Here is a 17,330-nt window from a genome sequence, read left to right on the forward strand (position 1 = left end):
AACTTTTCCTAAAGAAAAAATAAATTATTCCACCTGCTGGTTGAAGGAGAAGTCTGTGGTGGTCTAGAGGATCTTAGTTAACAATTGTAGGACCAATCATGAATCTTAATTTTTTTTACATTGAATTTGAGTGTATATAATAGAGCAATTTTGGGGTGAAGGGTCCTTAGCTTTTATTATCTACAGAAAAAGCTGGCCTACCAAAAATTAAGAATCCTAGTTAACAGAAAAAGAGATGTAGGGTTTGAAAAATTAGAGATCTTAGAGCTAAGAATAGACCATGTGTAAGTTTAAAAATAAAAAAAAAAATTTAAAAAGCTTAATGTTTCTATTCCATCTCAAAGAGATAAGCAGGGTGATATTAAATAATGTTCTTTTGAGAGTTAGTATGGGAGGGGAAGAAAGAGGAAGGAAAAAGAAAGATAATGAAGAGAAAAAGAAAGTGAGAGATAACTATTTAAATAATGCAATTAGGCCAGCAATTTTGGCAATTTCACTCAGTGAGTGGGAATCCTAGAGAGAATTATAGATTGAATGTGAGAATATGAAAATCTGTTCCTTCAACCTGCCCCAGTTCTTACATGCCTCTCATCATGTAAATATCCTTGTTATGTTGACTCAGATTTTGGTGTTTATAGATATATACTTTTTGTGCATTATGGCCCTACTGCCTCTGGTGTCTACAGAAATCCTGACCTATCCAACCTGGGGATAAAGCTTATATTGTGTATTCACTGAGAGTGTCTCAGTCTTCAATATGACAATTTCTTGAGATTGTCAAGAGTGATTTTGATAATATATGTCTTTCATCCTTCATGATTATTTTAGAACTTATCACTTAGAAACATCTCCACTATGCCCTGAGTCAGCATTTAGCACGCCACACTTGAGAATAACAAAGAATTATTATAGTGTGTGCTCTATAATTTTATGGGCAATTATCTTCTGACCTGACTACCATGGAATCAGCCTGGGCCTTCCACTTCACAGCTTCAGAAAGTCACATATGTTGTGTCATTTCCATCTCATGAATGCTTGTAACATATGACTCTCGTAGACTCACCAGCCCTAGAATTGATAGAACCCTTTGGGATGAGATGAAATGATAGCACATTATTCTATTAAGGGCCCATTTGTCATTTTACATTTTGTCTTTGACATCCAGTTGTAGTAATATCTCATGTAGCATTTCCAGGCATGACACTTGTCCAGTATTTTCATTCTGATATTCATTGACAAGCTAACCTCTGGCTGAGAAGCTTCAGGCATTTAAGAATTTTAAAGCTTAAATCTGAGAAATCCAACGTTCCTCATCTGGCTTCATCTCCTATCATATATAATTGATCTTAGTTTTTCTTTCACTAGTTATGTCCCAAAGGCCCCATATATCAGTAATCTGATAGACTCCACAGAAAACAGAAAGGCTTTCTTCACAGCGTCATACCTTCAACACAGACTCTGCCTGCATATCCAGTTCCCTCAGTCAAAGTGAATACTCACCTTCTGAAGCATAAGCCTGTTTTGTTTTGGGGGTTTTTTGGTCCTAATTTGCATAAGAATATAGGACACGATATACAAATAAATTGAGAGTTTATGTAGTTAACCAAGAACCACAACTAATGAGAGTGTTCTCTAACTTTTTAAAGAAAATGTCCTATAACTGAGTGTGAAGCTAAAAAATGTGAGATAGAAACTCATTAAAATCAATATTAAATTAGTGTAAAGACGAATAGCAACTTCGGGAAAGTTAACTCCAGAGTGTGTTCTCCAGAAAGTTGATGGCTTATTTGAATATGATATCTTAAATTCATGAATAACAGAAATTTAGTAGAAATGCTAGAAACAAAGTAATTTTTCAGTGCTAACATTACTTAATCACTACTGTCCATCAATAGTCCATGAAATAATGCCAGGCAACATTTAACCTGACCTCCTTCCTTTACGTGTAATTATCACCAGAAATAAGATATACCTGCGTCAGTTAACAGTTTTAAATTACCTCTATGTGATAATTTATGTTAATAGCATAATAGCATAACAATGATGGATAATGTGTACCAATGCTTACAAATTGGTTGCAATGCATTTCAATTACAATTCTCTTCCTATCTCTGATCAGCAGCAAAATCAAATTAGCAGTGCAACCATTGGTTGGTGAATTATCCTAACATGGAGAGCCTTTACTTGATCACCCTTTCATTTGCAGAGTGAGCAGGACAGGCAGGAGAATCAGCCAAGTCATGTGCAAGTGCTGCTCATGATATTTTTGTGAAGTAACAATGAAAGTAATCAGGAGGTAATACTGGACATCTGAAGGACTCAATGACTGGTTAAGGCCAAGCAAAGAATGCTGTTTATATCTCTACAGACTGAAATGGATTGGGTAATGTAGAATAGATTGAAATAAATAAACCAATGGCTCATCCCTACACTGTCCCCTGGCCACAGACCAAGGTCAGGTCTACACACAGGTCTCCAAGGGTAGAATTTCAACTGGCTCTTGTTTCATTAGGTCTCTTGGGAATTCCAGTCACTCAGTCCTACCTCAAATGTCTGCAACAGCTCAGAACTCAGGGGGACGCAACATTGTCCCATCATTGTGAGGCAGGGCTAGGCCTTTAAAGAGCAAATGAAAGAATTTTGCTTGAAGACATCCCTTGACATATCTGGTCTTTGATCAAACACACTCTGCATTGCATTTGCAAAAAAAATGTCCTATAATGGTGTATGAAGTTAACAGATACAACACCCAAATCCCCTCTGACTGGAGGGCACGGCAGTGTTCCTTTCTCTAGGTAAGTCACCAAACGATTAAACTGTGGCGAGCGCTGCATTTGTTTGGATGAGAAACCTCTGTTTCTCAGGTCAGGCTTGAAACTGGATGGGACCAATCCTGGTGACATCTATCCTGTTACCGCCATGTATGTCAAGAGAATCTGTATATTCTTATCTCTTACTGTTTGCAATTTCTTCATATGCTTTCCTTATGTCACACATTCAGAATATTTTTGTTACAAAAGGAAAAATGTGTAGCTATAACAGATTTAGGACTTTCCCTAAATTAAGGACTCTGACAGGCTGCTGCAAAGTAGCCTGAAAAGCCAGGAAATTTGTATATCATAAGTCACAGTTTCCTTGTGTCTCCTCTAGATTAACCTGACATAAGAAAATTCTGTAATAATTATAATAATACAGTATTTTGAACTATCATAGCACATAGTATAAGCCAAAGGCAACTCGGATGACTAGCCTAGGAATCCCATTCGCTAAAGAAATCTTAAGTTACGGAACTGATCTCATTCTTGATGAATTAACATAAGGACAGTAACACATAAAGTTATTATAATAATATGCACGCATCACACATGAGATGAAGGCTCAGCATGTATTTTCATTATGTGCAAAATACATTCGGTCAGAATCCTTAGATTTTGGCTGGGAGATTTTGGGGGCTGAAATAGGCCCTTAAGCCAGTAAGGATCAATTTTTAAAGTATTATGTCTGTCGAGTAAGAGATAACATGTTTTTACACAGCCTAGGAAGTGCTGTGCACTCTGCAAGCTGTCCGCATTTATTGCTCTAATCGGCAATCCAATGTATACAAGACCAGATTCCAGACTTAAAATCATTCCTCAGAGTCTGTGTTGCTACCTGAGAAGCTGTTATTAGACTTGGAGGAAAGGTTTTGAAATCCTTGTGTTTGAGTTTTGGTGGTCATTGATTCTCAAGCAGGAGAAGTTAGCATTTCTATCAATTTAAGACCAAGGTTGTTATCACTGTCAAAAACAGGCAGGAGGCAGATTTTGTGTTTTATTATGTTTCCCTCTGGATGTTGTGCATTGGGCAGATTTGGAGAAAACAAATTATATTTTTAAAAGCCAGCGTAGAACTACCGGGAGGCACAGCAGACGCCTTGCCACGGCGCGCGTGCGCGCTGACAGCCTCGCCCGGGCTCCACGCGCTAGCTAGCACAGCTAAATGAGTGATGCTGCATAAATATGAAGACTGGTTTTGTTAGGAATTACAGCTACCATGCTACAGTTAGTAACCCATTCTGGGTCTATCCCCAGATAGGAAGAGAAACCAAAGGGACAGGGAAAGGAAAATATGTCAGATTGAGAAACAATGCTTGTTGTTGACAAGGTTTTGCTATGAGGAAGCTCTCAACAATCTTCTCTTCCTGACACTGGCATGCAGCCAGCTGGCATTTTTGTGGGGTACGCTGAGAACCAGCGAGTACCTCATGGGCGGTTGTCAACATTAGATGCGAGAAAAATAGAGAGGAAAAATGCATTGAGAGTTACAACATCGACTTTCAGGGGCATTTTATTTCTACCAAGATGGTACAAATATTCCTAGGTATTGGTACCCACACAATAGGCAACCCAGGATATAATTATAAGAGCTTTAAAGTTTATGAAGTGCTTTACATACACCGTCCAGACATGGCACCCCAGAAACCACTGTGGCAGTGGTTAGGTGTACTGACCCCTCATACAGCTACAGGGGGTTGGTGGTGGTTGTTTTAGTCTGCACATAGGTCGGGGCCCCCAAACTTGTACAGAAGTCAGGTAAAATGGAAATCCCATGGTTATCTCTTCAGAGTGATATAACATGTACTTGTGTGATATGGCACAGGATAGGTTTACCATTGTCTCTTATATTAGAATGAAACACTTATTAGTTACTTTGAAATGGCAGAAATTTCTTATGGGACTATTCCAACCTCTGGACCACTGGATGATATATAGCCTTAAAAAACAAACAAACAAACAATCAAACAAACAAACAAACAAACAATCAAACAAACAAACAAAACCGGGCTTTACGTCCAGACATTCCACCTGTCATGGTGCAGTATAAAACCACTTATGTTTGATTTGTTTTCTTCAATTTCAAAGGACAAACATAATACTGATATCTATAAAGATGATATTTATGGACCACTTACTATGTGCCAGTGTTTTTCTAATTTCTTTATATGTCAAACTTAGTTTCTTTATATTATCAAATTTAGTCTGCGAAACCACTCTCCTCACTGTTATTCTCATTTTTCAGATGAAATAATCAAAGCAAAAGGAGTCCCAGTTCACGCAGTGATGAGTAATGCTGCCAAAACTCCAACTCAGACAGTTGGGCATCGGAGTCAAACTTAGATCCTCACCACTATGTATATGGCCTCCCAAACTCATGGCACGTGTATCTGAGATAAGGAAGGCAAAGAAATGAACATAGGGACCTAGTCCAAAGAAGTTATTTAAAAAATGGTAGCTATCAATATTGGCCTAGTTAATATCATTACTACCATTATCATTCTTAACCTTTCTTATATACTTTGCTTGGGCCTCTCAGAAAAAGGAGACTTCATTTGTTTCAAGAACAAGATCAACTCCGCAGAATTAGCAACTGAAAACAAGTCAAGTACGACAATGGACCTGCCGACACCTCAGCAGAGAGGGAGTTCTGTATAACATCAGTGATGTGGAGAAGATCGGATGGAAAGGTGGCATCCATCCCTGGTGACATGAAATAGAACATTTACTTCCACTGTCACGTCTGGACACACTTAGGGAAGATGGATGCGTGAAGCAGAGCTAAATGTGGAGAGAGCAAATGAAAGAAGGGGAATATGAGTCACATGCCTGAAATGTCCCCTCATAATAAAGGATGAATGTGACACAAGGGTGGTGAAACCCCCAATAGACAGATGGATATTTACACTCGACTCTCGAAGATGTTATTTTTATAAGGTAAAGAAGTAGAAAGAGTAAGAGGCAAGCGACCCTTCATGTCTTCTCTTCTCGTCCCTTTGTGTTAAACTGGCCGGTTACAAAAGGAGAAGACTCCTTCTCAAAATACCGACGTGGATGACATGCAAATGGTGCCCTCATTGTCCCTTACGTGAGGCTCATAAGGAGTATGGGAGGGTTTGCACATGCCTAAGAACTTTGTGCTCAGCATCAGTTCACGCCCTGGGCATCCAAGTCCACTCCCACTTTTCCACCTTCCTTAGGGTTATAATCAAGAAAAAAGAGGGGAATCTGTTAAGTGTCCATCCCCTGTCCCCAGCTATGCAGTGGTTGTCAAAAGATAACTGGCGGAAGGTATATGTTATTCAAACACTTAAGTTGCTGAGAGCCAGTCATGCCCTTTCACAAATATCATTGATTTACTGATAACTTCTACATTTTTCTCTCCAGCACAGCCTTCTTTTCTGAATGACATACCTAAATGCCTACTCATCCTTTCCATTTCCATGTCTAATAATCACCTCAAGTTTAATATGTTCCAGATGGAACTTTTGATCTCCTCTTCCAAAAATGTGCTCTTCTCACAATCTTACCCATCTCATTGAGAAGAAACTCCCAATCTTCTCAACACATACAAACATACACACCCACAGCAGTGCTCAACAGAGGTGAAAATAAAATTTAATGCAATCTGGTAAACTTAGATCTAACAGTTTCATTACTCCCTTAAGACAGCTCAGTCTCTTCTGGTCTAAAAGTCTCTTTTTAGTATTCCTAACTGTCTTAGACTTCTCCTGTTACTTGTACAAAAGTTGTCAGAGTATGTGGAGAAACGTATCTAATGCGATGTACGTGACCTAGTGCTGGTGCAGCGAGATGGAGTCTGCAAACGACCCAGTGTCCTCTCTTACAGGAGTCTGCTCTATGAACTCGAGCTGCAGGGGCGCAATGCTTCTATCTCACACATTTTGAGAGTGAGACTCTGGTGTTCGTTGCCAGAGTCCGCAGTCCCAACCATTTAAATCTGCCCCCCTTGTGCCCATCTGGGAATCTCCTGCTCCATGGCCTCCTCATCTCAACCTCTGACAAGTCTTCTGGCCTCTCATTGCCTCTACCTTCCCACATGAGGCCAATTCCCCTAAGTCTTATGAAGGCCAAGAAGAGTCAGTGATGCTCTCTCAGGTTCGTCCCTGAGAGTGATGGCACCTTTATTTCTAAACCAAGCTGGGGAGAGTCCTGTTGTAAAGATTAGGATGGTTAGAAGAGCCTGCAGCCCGACCCCATACCATGCCGTTAGCAATCACATTCTCAGGATCCCAAAATTATTCGGATGACTCTTAAGCTTCCTTATGCCAATGAGATGAGGAACTGAGGAGCAGGAAGACCCCCTCACTCTATCTCAGCCTGCCCCTCCCCAGATCTCCCTAATCGGAAAGGACCAGCTTCTGGTTTCCATTTCCTTTTCCTCTTGGCCTCCGTCTGTGCCAGGGCAGAGGGTCTCAGCACCTAGCTGGCAGAGCTAGTAGGGCAATCCTCTTAAAGTAATAAAGGAGGCACCATGCTTAAAATTCTCTAGGTTGCCTCTTGAAAACTTAAATGGGAGATAATCTAGGGAAAAGTTTTATCTTGCTTAAAAAGTCCAAATTTCAAAACGATCATCTCAATACAAAGATCACTTTTAGCTAATTAAAAGATAAACACTCTTTCTTTTTACATTCTTGTTGTACTAGTCTTTATTCTTCAGCTCACCCCCAATCCCTAAGTGGGTTGATGTCTTGAATTGATGATTCAATAGCTCTTTATTGAACTTATTCTGTGGTCAATGGATGTAAAGCACCTGTTGTGATATAAGCTTTATATATATCATCTCAAAACAACCCTGGAAAAAAAGGCAAATTTATTATTCTCATTTTACAAATAAGAAAACTGAGACTCAAAGAGATTGTTGCCCAAAAGAAATACATCTGGCAAACCTGAGATTTGGGATTCAGTGTGTTTGTCTTGGATCACTGCACTAAAAATAGAATATGAGCTATTACTCTTTATTTTCAAAGTTCAAGGTCATTCATTCTTCAAATTATACCCACAACATAAAAAATTAGGCAATTTGGACCAAACGATTACATGATCCAAAGTAAACACCAAAAATATAGAATAGTAAGAAAAGAGAAGAAAGAAGGAAGCCAGAGAGGGAGGGAGAAGGAGGGAGAGAGGGCGGGAGGGAGGGTCACTGATGGAACAACTTCCCAGGGGCGATCACATTACAAGTTTGGTAGAGTCACGTGTTGTGGTTTCCTGGTTCTCTGTATGTGTCAGGATTTTAAAAACTGACTTATTCTATACCCAGAGATTAAAAAAAAAAAAAAAATGTCGCCTAGAGACAGTGTAGGGTATTAGTTAAGACAGCGTGAGTCCTGTTGCTGAGGTCACACAATGATTGTACATGATAAGTGCTCAAGAAATGTTAGCTCGATTGTTATTATTACCATTAATAGTTTTCCTTAATACATATAGCCATCTCCATGAGCTTGGCACTTCAGTCTGTAACAAGAAATAAGTAAATTTTATTCCTGTGATTACAAACACTTAAAATTAAGCAAATGAAAATACTCTAAATCCCAAAAGAGAGAGACAGAGAGAGCAATCTTTGTGATGATAATAGAATTATTGGTAATATTCAAATTTTTAAATTCTGTTTTCATAACACTAAAACTGGAATTACTTTGTCATTTAAAAAATAAGTAGCCACAATAATTTCTCTCCCCGCCCCCTGCAACAGACACACAAACATACACACATACACATAAAAATATGAAGGCGTCTTATTTAAATGCTGTCTTTTACTAAATAGTAAACTCCATTAAGGCTTTTATTCATCTTTGTGCCCCTAGAACTCAGCATAATGCCTGGAAAACAGTGGGTATTCAAAAATACTCCAGCTTTACTAAAATATTAATTAACCAGAACTCAACCCAACTTTTAATATCACTCAACACTGAAGAAAGCACACACGTGTTTGATCTTTTGGTGATGAAACAGATGACCACTAAAAGCTAATATTCGCTGGGTAGCAACTCCAGGTAAGGCACCATGATAACATTAATATGCGTTGTGGCTTCTTCTCCTTCTCCTTCTTCTTCTTTTAACAGAGGAAGTAAAGGAGGCCCTGAAAGTTTGTGTTATATGTCAAGGTCACACAGCTACTGACAAGCTGCAGAGCTGGACTTCCCCTCTGCCTCACGCAGCTCTGTGCTACCATCACAGGCCTGAGTCTAGAGATGGTTTAGTTTACTTAATAAGCAGTTTTGTTGTTGGGAAGCTAATTGGGCCATCAGTTAACACAGCCTCCTACATCACTGAACTCAGGAGTGTAATGATTTGGATTCATAAGTCATCTAGTCAATCTATGATTCCAGGCAGAAATATACTGAAACCTTCCTGGAAGACAGTCCTCAAAATCTCCTATAACGACTCCACTGCCTCCCTTAGGAACTGCTCTGGTTCCTCAAGGCATGAAAGTCAGAAAATATTTCTTCTGCATTAATAAGTAAATGATGACTGTATGGAATTTCTTTATTTCTTTACACATCCTAGGATTGAGAAGGAGGCAAGCTACCAAAAAGAAAAGAAAAAAAAGTCTGAGGGCAGAGAACAGGTTATTGCTTGAAAGTTAATATTCACACTCAAGTAATTATGCTAAGCATGGTTAAGTTGTAGGGAAATGAGAGAGGAAATGCGTTTTAAAAATTCTTCATTCTTTGTGGAGACCAGCATCCCTAACTGCAGTGTGGCGCGCGATAGAGCGTTGGCCTTGGAATCTCATTCCAGTTCTTCCTCTGCATAACAAGTCACCCGCCCCACAAATCCTCAGTGATGTCATCTGTAAAATGAGTAGACAGGATTAGACTGGTCTTTTTAAAATGATGACATTACCTCATTGGTAGGTCATGAAATTATTTTGGGGATCAAGACCAACTTTCTTTAAAATGAAAATAAAAAACAGCAGAGCTCAGTGCACATATTAAGGATCAACATCATTTCATGAAATATTTATATAGATATGTATACATACACATGTGTATATTATAGAATATACGAATATTTCTACAACCTCAGTTTCGTATACTGGATCATGATAGGAGATGTTTCTTACCATGGATAACTATACAATTGTTTGAGAAATACTATTTTAAATGATATTTAGGGTTTCTCATATCTCTGAAATGATATACTCTAAATAGAAACAATCCTTTACAAGCAACGAATCCAACATTCAATGCTCCTCAGAGCCCCCCAGAGCCGTCAGGGGCCATCTCGAAGGTGCCTAACGACGCCCGCCATCAATTCCTTCCCTTCTGTAAGTGTTCTTTAATCTCCTCAGAGGTGAAGCTGTTTCCCCTCCCTTGAATCTGAGCTGACCCTGTCACAACATGGCAGAAGTGACATTATGGGACAAGCCCTGGCATTAGGAGGACTAGAAGCTTCTGCCTCCTTCTTCTTGGAAGACGGGCACCGGGAGGGATGTCAGACTTCTCTGGAACCATGATGCTATCAGGAAGCCCAAGCTCGCCATGTGAAGGGTCATGTAGAGAGATGCCTGGCCAGCCCCGCGCTGTTCCCGACGCCCCAGATGACACCTGGACATGTGAGTGAAGAAGCCATCTTCTGTGTTCCAGCCCCCACAGATACCAGATGGAGCAGAAGAACCACATCACTGAGCCTGACTCGGACTGTGGAATGAGGAGAAATAATAAATTGTTGTTTTTGGCCACTAAATTTTGGGGTTTTTTTTACAAAGTGGTTACCAAACCAATGTCCATAGGACTGTTATAAGACTGCCATGGGTCACAGGGGCTAAAGGCTTCTTTAATGCTAACAAGACTTCAATTTATTCTCGAGGGCTCATTTCACAGCGTAGATGATGTCAATATTGACCCAGCGTTTCTTGGGAACACTGGCAAATCATGGGAAATGCAATGCAGACTGCACCACTATGCTAGCAACACAGAGAATTTACTGGATATGGAATAAGGTTATAAGATCTGAGAACATATATTATATTCATGTAAATAAAGGAATTCAAACATCTCAAGATCTTGCCATGTTAAATTTGCTGAAGTGGGGATAGAGACAAATATTCTGGAAGGCAAATGGAGAAAGAAAAAAACAATGCTTTTAGTCTTTCTCCTGACACACAACTCTGTGGACAAAAGTAAAATCCGAAACATAGCAAATTATTCGCAAGTGACAGCCCTTTCATTTGTACCCACGGCCACTGTTAAGGACCACCGCTGCCTCAGCTTGATCCAATTACTGCACGGTGCACCTTATCACACAGCTCTGCGTCCTTCCTCTCCTGTCCTAGGATCTGTGCCTCATTAGGATAAGATCTGACAGGCGAGGTCAATGCCGAATTAGAGCTGGTGGCTTCTCTTTATTTGGGCACAACTGCAACTTCCATGGACTGGTATTCACTGTCACAAAAAGAAGGGTGTCCTTTGCTTGTGAGATTTTTATTTATTCTGCCATTATTTATCCCAACCTGGGCACCTAAGCAAGTAAAACTTTCCCGGCTTTTTATATCCAAAACATGTCACCCCCCTCATACCCCTTTTTATGAGGCGAAAGTGCTGCTTCTTGATTAGAAAAATCTCTCTAATGAGGAGGCTATAAATTAATATGGTGTTTGGTGACACGGATCAAAATGTTCTTTATTTTCGTATTCTTGCTGCTCTCCCAAAAAACCACAAATAATAATAAATGACAACACAGGCTCTCATTGAGAAAATTTAGCTCTTTCACCTTTAGTGAACTTGATTTCCTTTTAAAATGACAAGGACTCAGCTCCTGACTGTCTGCTTTCATTTTTCCTTTCCACTTTAAATCTGCCTTTTGCACCAGCTCGCAGTATAGTCCGTTTGGAAATAAAACATATCCACATGTGAAACGAGAGTCCCTTCCCTTGCTGGTATTTGTTTCTGATATGATGTACTTATTTCGGCGACAAGGTCCAGTGGTTAAAGATGGAGTAAGATCAGAGTTACGTGAGCAAAGAAAGGATTGCAGTGACTCCCTGGTCACTCGTGCAAGAGGAGCAGGAGGAGAGAGGAGTCCCGACGGCCCAGTAGGTTCTGCCTGAATTATCCGGATAATTGCCTCAACCTTTTACTTTGACAGTGGAGACTCGGGCTAAAATTACATAAACCAACAGAAGTTTATTTAAGTTATTTGTTCACATTCCATTAATAATACAGAAATGAAAGTCCATGGAGATACCTGTCAGGATTTACATAGAGGCCTAATTCCATGACTGTGATGTTTGTGGGCGGTTTATAAAGTGTTAGGTAAATTCTAAAATGAATGTAAAGGAAAAATAGAAAATTTTTCCAATGCTAGTTGTCCCTTTTCTGCCCAGCCTATAAACTTTGGTGCCAGAGGGCTCCATGCTACCCACATCCTCTCCTTAGCCACTCTCACTCCACCCCCATGATTTTAAGTATTATTTATACTCCCAAATTTGTAGCTCTAGCCAGGACCTCCCCCTGGGAGCACACTTGACATACCATTGCAGAAAGAGCTGCCTTTTTCCAATCTTACTACTGTTTCTACTACCTCTCCTACCCAGAACTAATACTTGCTGAGTGCTTTCTATGCCACATGCTGTACTCAAATATTTATAGGCATGATTTCTCTTAATTCTCATGAGTCTAAGCAGCAGATCTATAATTATCTTCTTCCCCTTCCCTCCTACCACCCCTCCCCCACCCCGGATAAAGACACTGAGACAGAGGTTACTAAGTCGCCCAATGTTCCACAGTTACAAAGCAACGTGGCTGGGGCTCAGGGGCCGAGCTGTGTGCTTCTCAAGCCGCCGTTCCACGAGCCTGCTTCCCTTTCGTGTTTACTGCTTCATCCACACATTTGTGATCTCGCACATGCTACGTTGACTTGCCATCATCATCATCATCATTATTTTATAAGTAAGTCTTGCCTCTTCCTATCCTAATGCCAGCTTTTAAGGCAGAGCCCCTGCCTTATGTCCGGTGCTGTAGCAAAGCCTTGCTTGGTACATCATTTTTGTGGTTGAGGTTACACAGAAAGCCAACATTCCAATTAATAGCCTGGCTAGAAGCCTAAGTCAAGAGGTTTAAAAGAGCATCTTTACTAATAATCAGGGTTTTAACCCATTACTTGTGTCTTTAAAAAGTTATGGAATGTGCTGTCAGTGCTGTGCCTGATTTACAGGGGCATAATGAGATTCTGCGGCTTCTCTGCCAGAAGACACTTTGTAGAGATAGATCGAAACCAAATATTAAATGCAGGTCAGATTCCTTCAGCTCTGAAAATTGCGCTTAGGAGGTCACTGGGCCAAAATCTAGGAGCCCAGCCTAGAAAGCCTTTTGAGGGTAGGGATTTATGATTCGTAGGACAAAAGATATAATCAAAAGACTTGTCCCTAACACCACTGGGAATCAGTCTCTTGTCTTAGAGACTGATTTTTTCTGTTTTTAGCTTTTGTCACATTGTTCTGTCATTTAGTGTCAAATGGGGCAAGTTCTCTTTCCCTTTGTAACTAATCATCACTGACATGTAGTTAAAAATCTTTGACTCCAGAGAATATGCCTGTGGTGTTTTAGGTCAACCTCACCCCGGGTGAAAATACCATACATGGTGTCTCTGAGTCTGGGATCTAAAAATACAACAAGCTCGTTGTATGCTGACACTTTATAGTATATTAGGCTGGGTCATCTTTCACTGAAGTAAGTGTGCTGTCCAACGGTACCCCTGGCTTTGTTCAAAGTGCTGCTGGGTGCAGCAAATGAAAGAGGACATGACATCATCGACTCTCCATCTCTTGTCCAGCCCTTGGGGAAGACTTCAGTATATAGTAACCGGTTTTCTCTTGATTTTTAACGTAGTTGCCCAATAGTTCAACATTCTAAAGCCATGTGGTTTTTTGTTCTGTTTTTTGTTTCTTCCAGTTTTTTATAAGTGTAAAGAAATGCTACTTTTTTAAAAAATCAGGGTGATCAAGTTATAATTATACAGTAAAATTCACCCTTTTTGGTGTACAGTTCTATGAGTTTGACAAGTGTATACAGTAATGTAACCACCACCACAATCGAGGTATTGAACAGTTCCCTACCCTCCAAGTATTCACTTGTGCCTCTTGCGGTCCATCCCTCTCCACAGCTGTGGTCTGTTACAACCGTCGACTTGTTCTCTGCCTTTACAGATTGTCTTTACAAAATCAAACAATATGTAGCTTCTTGGATCTGCATTGGCAATTCATCCATGTTCGTGTATTAGTAGTCTGTCCTTTTTTATTGATAAATAGTATTTCATTGTAAGGATGTACCATCATTTGTCCATTCACCAGTTGAAGGACATTTGGGTTATTTCCAGTTTGGGTCAGTTATGAATAAGGCTACTAAAAGCATGTGTGTACAGGTTTTTGTGTGACCATAAAGTTCTTTTTTGGGGGGGAGGGGTGGTAAAGATGCATTGCTGGGCACATGGTTAGTAAGTGTTAAACTTTATGAGAAAGTGACTGTGGCATTTTGCACACGGAACCAGCAGCATCAGAGCCCCCGTTGCTCTGGTCTTTCTTAGCATTTGGTACTATCAGTTTTTCATTTGCTTGTTTTTGATTTTGCTTTTTAGTCATTTTAGTTGGAATGCAGTGATATCTCGTAACACTCATTTATAATTTTTCATTTCCATAAAGACAAGTGGTGTTGTGCATCTTTTCGTGTGTTTATTTGCCATTTTTATATATTCCTTGGTAAAGTTTCAGTTCAGATCCTTTGCCTATATTTTAGCTGAGGTTTGGTTTTCTAATTACTGAATTTTGAACATTCTTCATATAGTCCAGCTGCAAGTCCAAGACAGTAAAAAGACTTTCAAAAGAGTTCAAATTCTACCTGGTGTTTACCGTACCCTCTCTTTCAGCAGAAACCTAACAAAAGCAGGAGGATTTATACTTTTCACAGTTACAAGTCTCATAAATGATCAAACGTAGATATGGGCTCTTTTAAATAATGTTGGTCTGTCTTTAATTTGGGGGAAACTTCATTTAATGAGATAAACAGTCCCAGGGCTCAGCTCTTGGTCCTCTTTTTTTTTTATCACATTATTCTCTTGGTAATCTCATTCAATCTATGGCATTAAATACTATCTTTATGCTAATAATTTCCAAATTTATATCTCCAAACTGACCCCCAGATTCATATCTCTAACTGCCTAATTGACATCTCTACCTAGAACTAAATAAACATTCTAAAGTTTAGCATGTCCCAAGTTGAACTCCTACTCTTCCACCCAAATCTGCTCCCTTTCATTTCTCTTCATCTCAGTTGACGGCAACTTTATCCTTCCAGTCACTCAGTTAAAACTTTGAAGTGACTCTCAACTCTTCTCTTCCTCTTGCATCCAACATCCAATCCATCTACATATTATCTTGACCTTGAATACACATCAAGAGTACAATTAGTTCTCAAAAGTTCCCCTCCCACTGTTCTGATTTGAGACACCTTCAGCTCTCACCTATTGAATATACACTCAATAGGTCTTTCTGCTTCTTCCCTTACCTTTCTCTCCAATCCCCACTCCACAGACTTCTGTCAACACAGCAACCACAATTATAAACATAATTCAGACAATGGTACACCTCCGCTTAAAACGCTGAAGTGGTAAAAGTCAGAGCCGAAGTTCTCACAATGGTCAAGAGGGCTCCGTGTGACCTGTCCTCCCACTCCCATTATTTCCAAACTCCTTTCTGAAAACACTTTCAGCCTCCATTATTATCACCAAATTCCAACATCATATTCTTGACATAATTTTAAATTAAATGGCACAAATAAGAAGATACATTACTAATGCCAAAGATGCAAGTAGTCAATAGTAAAGCTAAAAACAGAATTCGGTGTCTTGCCCACTTCTAATACATATATTCTACTAGTTACTAGTTATTTGTCTTCATGGGGGTTATTATAACCTTGTTAAAAAAAATAAAAATAGCCAACATTATTAATTACTTACTGTTTTTTGAGGTGCTTTGCATACATTTTCTTTAATTATCACAACTCCACATGGTAGTTATAATTATATTCCTTTCGGAGGTGGTGAGCCTGCATCTTGGGACGCTAGGGGACTTTCTTCAGGCCACACAGCGAACAACCGATGAGTAACGGAGGGTTCCTGTGGGCCAGGCTCCAGACCCAATCTCATTATTGCCTTACTCTCTCTCTTTTGCCAAAAGTAGGTCAAAATTTGAAGAAAAACTACAAAGATGATTTCTCTTGGGTTTTTTATTAAAAAGATATCAAAGGTAAACATTTTTTATGCTTCGTAATTTTATCTTCAAAATATTCTGCACAGGCTTCCATCTTTTTTTATTATTTTTTTTTTCTTCTTTGCCCATGCCCATGCAGGCAGCAAAGGTTTTATAATCCTGGAAGAAATGCCGCCAGTAAAAATACTGAGACTAAAGAGAATAGTGAGTTTATGGGAGATGAATCAAATTCTCTTACCCTGGCAACCAGCCAGCCTAATCGATATATAGATCCACTTGCTTTGTGCACTAAATGTTCCTGAAAAGTTGTCTACGACATAAATATTTGTATACAAAAATTATATATTCCTATTGCTTTCTTTCGTGATTTTAGAAGTGTGTTTCTACACACACAAAGAAAAATGTTTACACCCACATAGTATAGAATGATGCTAGTGAAGCCAACAGGCACTTGAAGGAACAATCTGACTGTCAACACCACTCATGCAAGAAGTTCATCAAAGGGACAACCAATCCATATGATCATTGATACTCCTGCAAAAGCACAACTATGTCAAAATACACAATCAATTCCTGCTCAGATATTTAGACAGACTTCCTAGGTTGTGATGCTAGATGGTTAATAAAACCCAGTAGAAATAAATGAAAATACTTTCAGGGGAGGTGTTAGGCAATCTCTACTTTGCAGTGAACAGTTGATACTACCCCTTTAACTAGCCCACATGCCTTCCAATCAATAAAAGTTTGCTAACCTTAATGAGTATCTAATTGATAAAAAAGAGACTCTATGTTTCCTACCTGATAAGAACAATTGCAGTGTCACCTGATAAGAGGATGCTTCTTGCTACTTCTATATCACCCTGAAAACTTGAGAGTGAAATATCAGATCTATAAATCAGGTGGCCTCAAATGGTAGCTACATGGATGCCATTCTGTGTGACTTGCGGGGGTGGGGGGAGAGGTTGGTGGTCAGATTTGGGATACTCTTGGTTGCCTCCCCTATAAAAACATGCACAATCAAAGCAACCTCTTAGTCAGTCATAGCATTCAATGTTAATTTACTTACACACTTTATCTCATTTAACCCTCATCAATGAGAAGGTAAGTATTATTTATCATAATCCAACAGATTAAGAAACTGAAACTTGGAGAGTTGAAGTCGCTTACTCCAGGAAGCTAGAAGGATTTGAGTTTAGCTCTTAAGACAAAGTTTGTGCTCTTCATTTTAGCAGAGCAGTTAACTTATCATAGGCTTTCAAGTAAGTTTATACATTGAACGGCAAATT

Source organism: Rousettus aegyptiacus, unplaced genomic scaffold (genome assembly GCF_014176215.1).
Source record: "Rousettus aegyptiacus isolate mRouAeg1 unplaced genomic scaffold, mRouAeg1.p scaffold_m13_p_17, whole genome shotgun sequence".
Lineage (NCBI taxonomy): Eukaryota > Metazoa > Chordata > Mammalia > Chiroptera > Pteropodidae > Rousettus > Rousettus aegyptiacus.